This window comes from Nematolebias whitei, chromosome 15 (assembly GCF_014905685.2).
Source record: "Nematolebias whitei isolate Nwh7 chromosome 15, NemWhi1, whole genome shotgun sequence".
Classification (NCBI taxonomy): Eukaryota; Metazoa; Chordata; class Actinopteri; order Cyprinodontiformes; family Rivulidae; genus Nematolebias; species Nematolebias whitei.
The window spans coordinates 44,043,593-44,053,010 of NC_056512.1; positions in this window are offsets into that span (position 1 = coordinate 44,043,593).

Consider the following 9,418-nt stretch of genomic DNA (forward strand, 5'->3'; position numbering starts at 1 on the left):
TACCTGGATTATTGAGCATGCATCAGGACAGTTATGGTGGTGCTAAGATGGTGTCTTTGGCACACCCCCTCTTCTGGTGCCGGTCCTCTCCCTCATTGACAGTCATGTCAAACTGGTTCAGAACCAAAAAAGCCCATGCTCAGTAATCCAGGTATACAGTCCAACAATTTTCAGTCAGGTCATCTGGACAGTTTCTTTTTTTTTGTGTGTGCTGAAACGTTTCACCTTCCATCCAGAAGGTTTCATCAGTCAAGGAAACACACAACACAAAACTGTTGACTGTTGACTGTTGACGAGGAAGATGGCCGGTACCGGAGAAGGGGGGGGGGGGGGGTGGGCGGTGCCAAAGAGACCAATCTAGCTGTTTTTTGTTTTGTTACCTTTTCCTTTTAGCCATCCTTTTTGTTATAAAAAAAAAACAAAAAAAAACTGTAGTATGCTTTTTTTATAACTGTTTACGGTTGTTGCTGTTGTCCATTGTTGTCATCTTTCTTTGTTGAAATCAGGTCTCTCTTGTAAATGAGTCCTCGAGGCTCAATGGGAATTACCTGTATAAATAAAGGTTGATTGATTAGCACCAACATAACTGGTTTGTTCCACTTTGGAGTAAGCTGTTGGGAGAATAATCAGTTTTGTGTTTCCTTGACTGATGAAGCATTCTGGATGGAAGGTGAAACGGTTCAGCACAAAAAAAAAGAAACAGTCCAGATGACCTGACTGAAAATTGTTGGACTGTATACCTGGATTATTTAGCATGGACTTTGTTGGTTTTGAACCAGTTTGACATGACTGTCAATGAGGGAGAGGACCGGCACCAGAGGAGGGGATGTGCCAAAGACACCATCTTAGCACCAACATAACTGGTTTGTTCCACTTTGGAGTAAGTTGTTGAAGGAAGAATCAGTTTTGTGTTGTGTGGACTTTGTTAGTATAGACAAGCACACACCGGCAAAAACATTAAAGATTCCCTTTCACCTTCCATGGTGAAAGAACACAGAAGACTGTTTTTCATTTTTAAACATAAAAAACACAGCTAAGATTAATATAAGAGACATTACATTCTCTGCAATAAAGCCGTTATTTAATTTGCAGTGATTAGTTTCAGCTCGAGTCCTTTGCGAGACAGGAAGGACACAGGCTGTCTTTAAAGCTTTGATACACTCGGCTTCATCTCACACATGTTGCCCCATTACTCCGTTTCCGTTTCCAGGAACAAACAAGGGCAAGAAGCCAAATTACAACAACTTCTTGCATGAAGAACAATTCTTTCAACAGACACTCCATTCGTCATCAGATTTAACAGTTTCATCCTTGTCTTTCTGTAAAACCTCTTTAATTTGTTCTGCTTGCTGGCCTGCAGCTCATGAGCCCAATGGAAACATTAAAAACTGACTTTATCTGTTTTCCTGATAGAGCAGGGGCGCAATGACCTCCAGTCACAGGTCAAAACAGTTTTCTGCCCTCCATCCCCCAAATGAGGTTGCCTCTTGACATTAGAGAACCAGCATTTTAAAAACACAGAAAAACAGCCAGCGCTGTGGCCATTAAAGATGCCATCGACTTTTTAATTAAGTCTCATGGAGGGCCTATCAATGCGAGTGCGGTAATGAACGACGGCATAAAGCCAATCTCGTCTCATTTGTGTGTTCTTTAAGGCTTTGACAGATCTGTTCTCATTTCAGGCTATTAGAGAAAAGGTCTGAGGCTGGAAGACTAAAAATCCCACCAGTTACAGGTCTAATTCCTCATCATGAGATGAAATCTAATTCCACCTATTTTTGTGACCTTTTACACACCATCTAAGACCTCATGGGTCATTTAAACATGAAGGCAGCAAGAAGGTTAAAGCTATAGAAAGTTTATTCAGACTGCATCTTTTCAACAGTTCGGCAAGGAAAACAGGTTATTGTTTTGTCTGAGATGATCCATCCATTTATCTGTTTTCAGATGCTCATCTGTTCTTGGGTCCAGAGAAATCCATCACCAGCACCTCCCAAGGTGTTTTCAGGCCTGAAAGCATATCCAGCAAGTTCTGGGTCTACCCAGGAGTCTCCTCTCAGTAGAACATGCACAAAAACTTCCAGAGCGAGGCATCCTAAGATGTCCAACCAACTCAGATGACTCCTTTCAAGGCAGAGGAGCAGCGGCTCTCCTCTGAACTCCCTCCGGATAACAGAGCTCCTCGCCCTGTCTCTACATCATTAGATGACAACCTTCGGAGGAAGCTAAATTCAGCTGCTTGTATCATAGATCGCCATGTTTTTGTCACGACACAAACCTCATGATTATAGGTGAGGGTTGAAATATAGATGAAGCAGTAAAAAGCTTTGTCTTTTCATTCAGCTCCTCCTTGATCACAACAGACACCTTCATCACTGCAATTGAGTCCCCAATCCATCAGTTCATCTCCCCCAACCATCATAACGTCACCCATGATGAAGACTCCCAAATATTTGAACTCCTTCACTCAACATCAAGACTAACTCCAGACTCAGAAGAAGCATTCCCCATGGCTTCAGACTTAGAGGAGCTAAAGCTCATCCTGGTCACTTCATGCACAGCCTCCAACCATCCAGGTGCATGCCGAAAGTCATGGTCTGGAGATGCCAACAGAACCACATTATCTGCAAAATGCAGAAATGAGACCCTGAGCTTCCAAACACAGACTCCCTTCTCTCCATGACTGTGCACCAAGATGCTGTCTATGAAAATTACAAATAGAACTGGAGACAAAGGACAGCCTTGATGGAATCCAACCTGTGTCAGAAACTCAAGTTTGTGTCGAGGTTGTAAACAAAGTCAAACGCCAATGACTCACTTAGCAGCGCTGCAAGGATGAAGATCTGGTCCACTGTTCCTTGACTGAGAATGAAGTCACACTGCTCCTCCTGAATCTGAGGTTTGACAATCTCAATAAATCTGAGTAGACATGAAGCGTGTTCCAAATATACCTTGATGGTTGGAACACTCTCTGATCACCTTTAAAAATTTTAATAATTCCATAGTTTCTGTGTTCTTTTTGTATGTTTCTTTTCATGTAATTTGTGCAACTTCTGTGTTTCTCAGTGAAATTTGAGAAAGTAGCAAACATGAATCAAAGACCAGAATGTATGACTTGAATTATTTGCTTTCAACTTCTTGGTCCCCAAACTTTCAGCCTTTTCTCTGATTCCCTGCTTAAAGAAATCATCTGGGAAGAAAGCGGTGCTGGAGAACGTTCACTCACCTCACACATGGGGCAGGTCACAGTGACCTGAAATCTGCACACATCAAGTCTGGAGCAGCGGTGGACCTGACCTCCTTATCTCCACTTGGCAATACAGTACAACACAACTTGCAGAAGTTAGAAGATCAGAAAGTTTTACTTTTTGCTGGAAATAGTGTTATGAAAATCCTGTCACATTTAGAAAGATCTGACTTTACTTGATTTCTATTTTAAAACAGTTTACAGTGCCTTGCCAAAGTATTCGGCCCCCTTGAACTTTTCAACCTTTTGCCACATTTCAGGCTTCAAACATAAAGAAATAAAATTTTTATTTTTTGTGAAGAATCAACAACAAGTGGGACACAATTGTGAAGTGGAATCAAATTTATTGGACGTGTCAAACTTTTTTAACAAATAAAAAACTGACAAGTGGGGCGTGCAATATTATTGGGCCCCTTTACTTTCAGAGCAGCAAACTCAGTCCAGAAGTTCAGTGAGGATCTATGAATAATCCAATGTTGTCCCAAATGACTGATGATGATAAATATAATCCACCTGTGTGTAATCAAGTCTCCGTTTAAATGCACCTGCTCTGTGATAGTCTCAGGGTTCTATTCAAAGCGCAGAGAGCATCATGAAGACCAAGGAACACACCAGGCAGGTCCGAGATACTGTTGTGGAGAAGTTTAAAGCCGGATTTGGATACAAAAAGATTTCCCAAGCTTTAAACATCCCAAGGAGCACTGTGCAAGCAATCATATTGAAATGGAAGGAGTATCAGACCACTGCAAATCTACCAAGACCCGGCCGTCCCTCTAAACTTTCATCTGGAACAAGGAGAAGACTGATCAGAGATGCAGCCAAGAGGCCCATGATCACTCTGGATGAACTGCAGAGATCTACAGCTGAGGTGGGAGAGTCTGTCCATAGGACAACAATCAGTCGTACACTGCACAAATCTGGCCTTTATGGAAGAGTGGCAAGAAGAAAGACATTTCTCAAAGATATCCATAAAAAGTGTTGTTTAAAGTTTGTCACCTGGGACACACCAAACATGTGGAAGAAGGTGCTCTGGTCAGATGAAACCAAAATCCAACTGTTTGGACACAATGCAAAATGATATGTTTGTCGTAAAAGCAACACAGCTCATCACCCTGAACACACCATCCCCACTGTCAAACATGGTGGTGGCAGCATCATGGTTTGGGCCTGCTTTTCGTCAGCAGGGACAGGAAAGATGGTCAGAATTGATGGGAAGATGGATGTGGCCAAATACAGGACCATTCTGGAAGAAAACCTGTTTGAGTCTGCAAGAGACCTGAGACTGGGACAGAGATTTATCTTCCAACAAGACAATGATCCAAAACATAAAGCCAAATCTACAATGGAATGGTTCACAAATAAATGTATCCAGGTGTTGGAATGGTCAAGTCAAAGTCCAGACCTGAATCCAATCGAGAATCTGTGGAAAGAGCTGAAGACTGCTGTTCACAAACGCTCTTCATCCAACCTCACTGAGCTCCAGCAGTTTTGCAGGAAGAATGGGCAGAACTTCAGTGTCTCCATGTGTAAAACTGATAGAGACATACCCCAAGAGACTTGCAGCTGGAACTGCAGCAAAAGGCGGCGCTACAAAGTATTAACGCAAGGGGGCCGAATAATATTGCATGCCCCACTTTTCAGTTTTTTATTTGTTAAAACAGTTTGACAGTTTGTCTGTGGTTTGTCGACCATCACAGAGTCTGGTTGGTTATCAGCTGTCAGTCAGGAAATCCACAGCCATTCTCCATCACTCCTGGATGAGTTTTTTACTTTTACTGCAGGACCTCCAGCCTGAACTCAGCACAGATGTTCCTCCACACTATAGCCACTTGGATATGACAGGAGGTTGGAGCAGTGGTTCTGTTGCACAATGTTATTGTGGAAGATTGGCGCTTTGCTCCAATGCATAATGAAAAAGAGGCACAAAAGTGATGCCATGCCTGTGCAGAACTCACCTGAAGTAACAAGGATTTTGTCAGATATAGAAAAAAACACAGGAAATCTGATTAAAATAAATAAATTACTTGAAACATTCATGGATGAGGGAACTTCATTCTTTATTTATTCACCTCCATAATAATTGGCATTTTGGAGGCAAGTTAAGATTTTGTATCTTGCTTCAAGGCGTCATCGACACACGAAAGACTTGGAAGTTGGAAGAAGTCATTTTACTATTGAACCACAGGTTACTCTACGGTGGATCTAGTTTGTATATTTATACAGATTTAAGAGCAGAATTTGTTTCCGTCCGTTTAGATTTTTATGAATTTGACCATGTCAATTGCACTGAGTCATCTCTTAACAGGAAAACTAAACTGAACAAGAATAGAAAAACATTTCAGAACTATATATTGTTGGACATATAAATAAAGTTATCAGGCTCCTTTGCTCATTAGATGGTGCCTGATAATCTAATCAGTTAGTCTAGGCTGCACATTGTATTCTGCAAAATGTCCTTTGACCTCAGTTTTTCATTGAGTGTTGTTTTTGTAAGTTTGCGCTGCTTCAGTGAGTACAAGTTGATAAGTTCTTTCAACCGTGAAAGCATGTAAATTGAGTCAAGCATGTGTTTTGCTTCCGTATGTTTGTGGAGAGAGTGAGAAAAACACAAAAGTGTTCGGCTGTGAACTAATCAAAGAGTTTGAGTCAGGTCCAGGATCTTCATCCAACTGTGGAAAGGCAGGAAAAAAAAACGAGGTTGGACTCATAAATCAACGCTCAAGAAAATCAGTTATTGGTAAAGTAATAGAGACGGACATTGTTTGGAAGCTTCAGCTGTTTAGCTAATTGCTGATCTACGAGCAGCGTTGGTTCTCATTTACATGCAAATTTGAAACAGGCCAACAGAGCTGTTTGTGGCCACGCTTCTGTTTGACTGCAGGCTGCAGAGCAAAGAGGAGAGATCAACAAACGGACACTGAAGGGAGAGAAGAAGAGTTGACCGTTTGAAAAGTGGTGAGCAGAGACCGAGGCAGAACTGTGGGACAAAGACCCAGTAGATCGGAGGTGGTGTGTGGATGATGAGGACGGCTTTGTCACATGACAAGCTCCAGACAAACAGACAAATAAATAAAATAAGGTGCTGCTCCATCCTGCAGGTTAAACCTCAGATTGCTGCAACAGATTGCCTGACAGTTGCCGGTGTCCTCAGGGCAACTTCCCCGTTGAGTTCAAGGACTCTCACACTGATGTGCACAGATGCTGCAGCACCTCAAACTGGGATCTATGAGCATTACTGGTACTTTGTGTCACTAATTCATAAAGACAGCTGGGGACAGTAGGAGCAGGTCCCTCATGCTCTAACAGCTTCCAGACAGCAGGTCAGCTGATAGGACCGAGGAAAGAAAACAGGTAATGGAGCCAACAAAGAAAAAGTTTCTGTTTGTAGTTAAGGAAGGGAGGGATTTCTTACCGTGGCCCTAAGGTGTAAATGAACAACATTTCAAAAAACGGAATTAAATCAAGCCAAACTGGAAGTGGTGGTGGTAGGGGCGGTGTATTTTTATTTTTTTTACTTTATTAACAACATAAAACCGAACAACAGAACTATATACAGTACACACACAACGTAGGTACAGTTAGCAGGCTAGCCTTTAGCCTGTAGAAATGGAGAGCTATGTTTTGTTCAAGCTTTAACTTTAACCCTTGTCCTGCTGAGTCTTTCCAGCATTATATCTTCTGTCAGCTTGGATTATTGAGCATGGATTTTGTTGTACTGTACATTGTTCTGTTTTATGCTGTTAATAATAATTTTTTTTAAAAATACACACACACACAAAAAAAAAAAACTTCCAGTTTGGCTTAATGTAATTCATTTTTTTCAAATGTGATTCCCTTTTTTCACATATGATTCTAGCCACTTCCGCTTTGGCCACTTCCACTTTGGCCTTTTCTGCTTTGGCCTTTTCCACTTTGGCCACTTCTGCTTTGGCTTAACGTAATTCCATTTTTCAAATGTGATTCCGGCCACTTCCGCTTTGGCCACTTCCGCTTTGGCCACTTCCGCTTTTGCTTAATGTACGTATTTCCATTTTTTTCAAATGTAATTCAGTTTTTTTCAAATGTAATTTTGTTTTTTTCCCAAATGTTCATTTTTATCTTAGGGCCACCGTAATTTCTGCTGCTAGAAACAATTTATTCTTCAATTTCTTGCATCCAAACTATGGGAAGTAGAAGTGTAGATGGTGCAGCAGCCCCCTGATGTATGTAAGAAGACATGCATGTCTGAATACAAAGACAAATAAGCAGTTTAACGTGGGAGGGAAGTTTGAAATGAACTGATGAATTAAATAAATAAAAAATTGTCTAAGATAAAGCCTCGCCTCTTCTTCCATATACCTGGTTCTGAATATCAATCTCTGTCTGATTATATCAATCAGCCTCAGAGATGATATCACATAAGAGCAATTCAACCAATTCCCATTTCATGAATATACATTTACTCTTTCAATCATCTCCAGACTGGTTAGGGAGGAAACATTTGCATCTAGAATTCCGTGCATTTCACATCTACTGTACAGCGCGGCTGAAATATAATTAAAGATGAGACGTGTTTGCTGGAGAAATTACCCACTATTTTACCTACAGCGTTGACTAATGAGTGGGCTTAAATGAGAAAAGGAGACAGAAGAACATGTTCTTGTGTTTTTGTATTTTAATTGCCAGAGTGTGTGTTCAGATAATCTCAGTTAAAGCTGGTAAACAATGGAGCTGAAATCAGATTTAGACCAAACACACTCTGCTGCAAGCCTCTCTCTCACTTTGCGTTTTGTGAAATAAACATGGTGCTACTTGAAACTGCAGACCCAAGGAAGGAAAGCAACTGACTGATATACAATTAATGTGACTTGGCAGCAAAGCAGACTGGTGTCTTTGGTCAATCTCTCAAAGTCCTCGCCTCCACACACTCAAATGTGCAGGCATGCAGACACAAGGCGGGAGGAATATCAATAAAATCCACATGGCTCGTCGCCACGTATTCCCTCCTGCTCTCCTCCTGTTGACAGATTCCTCCTCTCTCCTCCTGCTGAACTACAGGCTGTCCTAATTCACACACCCTCCTGAGAAACCATCAAAGTGGGCACCTTTAATATTCCACATCGTTCTCCTGCTTCGCTTCTTCACTCTTGTTTGCGTACGTTTTCATGTGGAATGCTCGAATTAGAAGTGGTTGAGTAAAAGAGTTTGCCACCAGAAGGTAAAACTAAAAAATTTTAAAGATCTAAGTGGATTTGTTTCCACATTCTGTTTTATGGTTTGCATGATTCCTTCCAGATGAAGCTTTTTGTTTTTTATCAGTTTGAACCACTGAAAAGTCTGGGCCTGACAGAGTCAGCAATTGAACAACAAAGTCATTTCTTGGATTTTTAGCTGCACAATAAAAAAGAAAAACATTTAATTTTGACATCAATACACAACTGTGAGACTAACGTTAGTTGTTTTTTTTTTTTTTTCAACTATCTTGATTTACATCAACTGCAAGCCTTCATGATATTCCTAAACATTTCTATTATCAAGTACGGTACATGCACCTCTGTAGGGTTTAAGTTTATCATCATCAACAGACACCAGTCTGTTACATGCATCAGTATTTTTACTCTTTGAAAAGTGGGTAGTTTCACTAAGAAATGGTAGATCTGAAAGAACAAGGTGTCTGATACAAAGGGCCAAAATGGGCATCCTTCGTAGGGCAGCCAAACTCAATCTTAGAGAGAAGATGAAGAGCTCCATCAGCCAGGAGTAACTTGAAGTAGAGCTGCTGCTCCTCTGCATCAAATGGATGGATGGATGGATGGATGGATGGATGGATGGATGGATGGATGGATGGATGGATGGATGGACGGACGGACGGACGGACGGACGGACGGACGGACGGACGGACGGACGGACGGACGGGTGGATGGATGGATGGATGGATGGATGGATGGATGGATGGATGGATGGATGGATGGATGGATGGATGGACGGACGGACGGACGGACGGACGGACGGACGGACGGACGGACGGACGGACGGACGGGTGGATGAATGGATGGATGGATGAATGGATGGATGAATGGATGGACAGACGGACGGACGGACGGACGGACGGACGGACGGACGGACGGACGGACGGACGGACGGGTGGATGGATGGATGGATGGATGGATGGATGGATGGATGGATGGATGG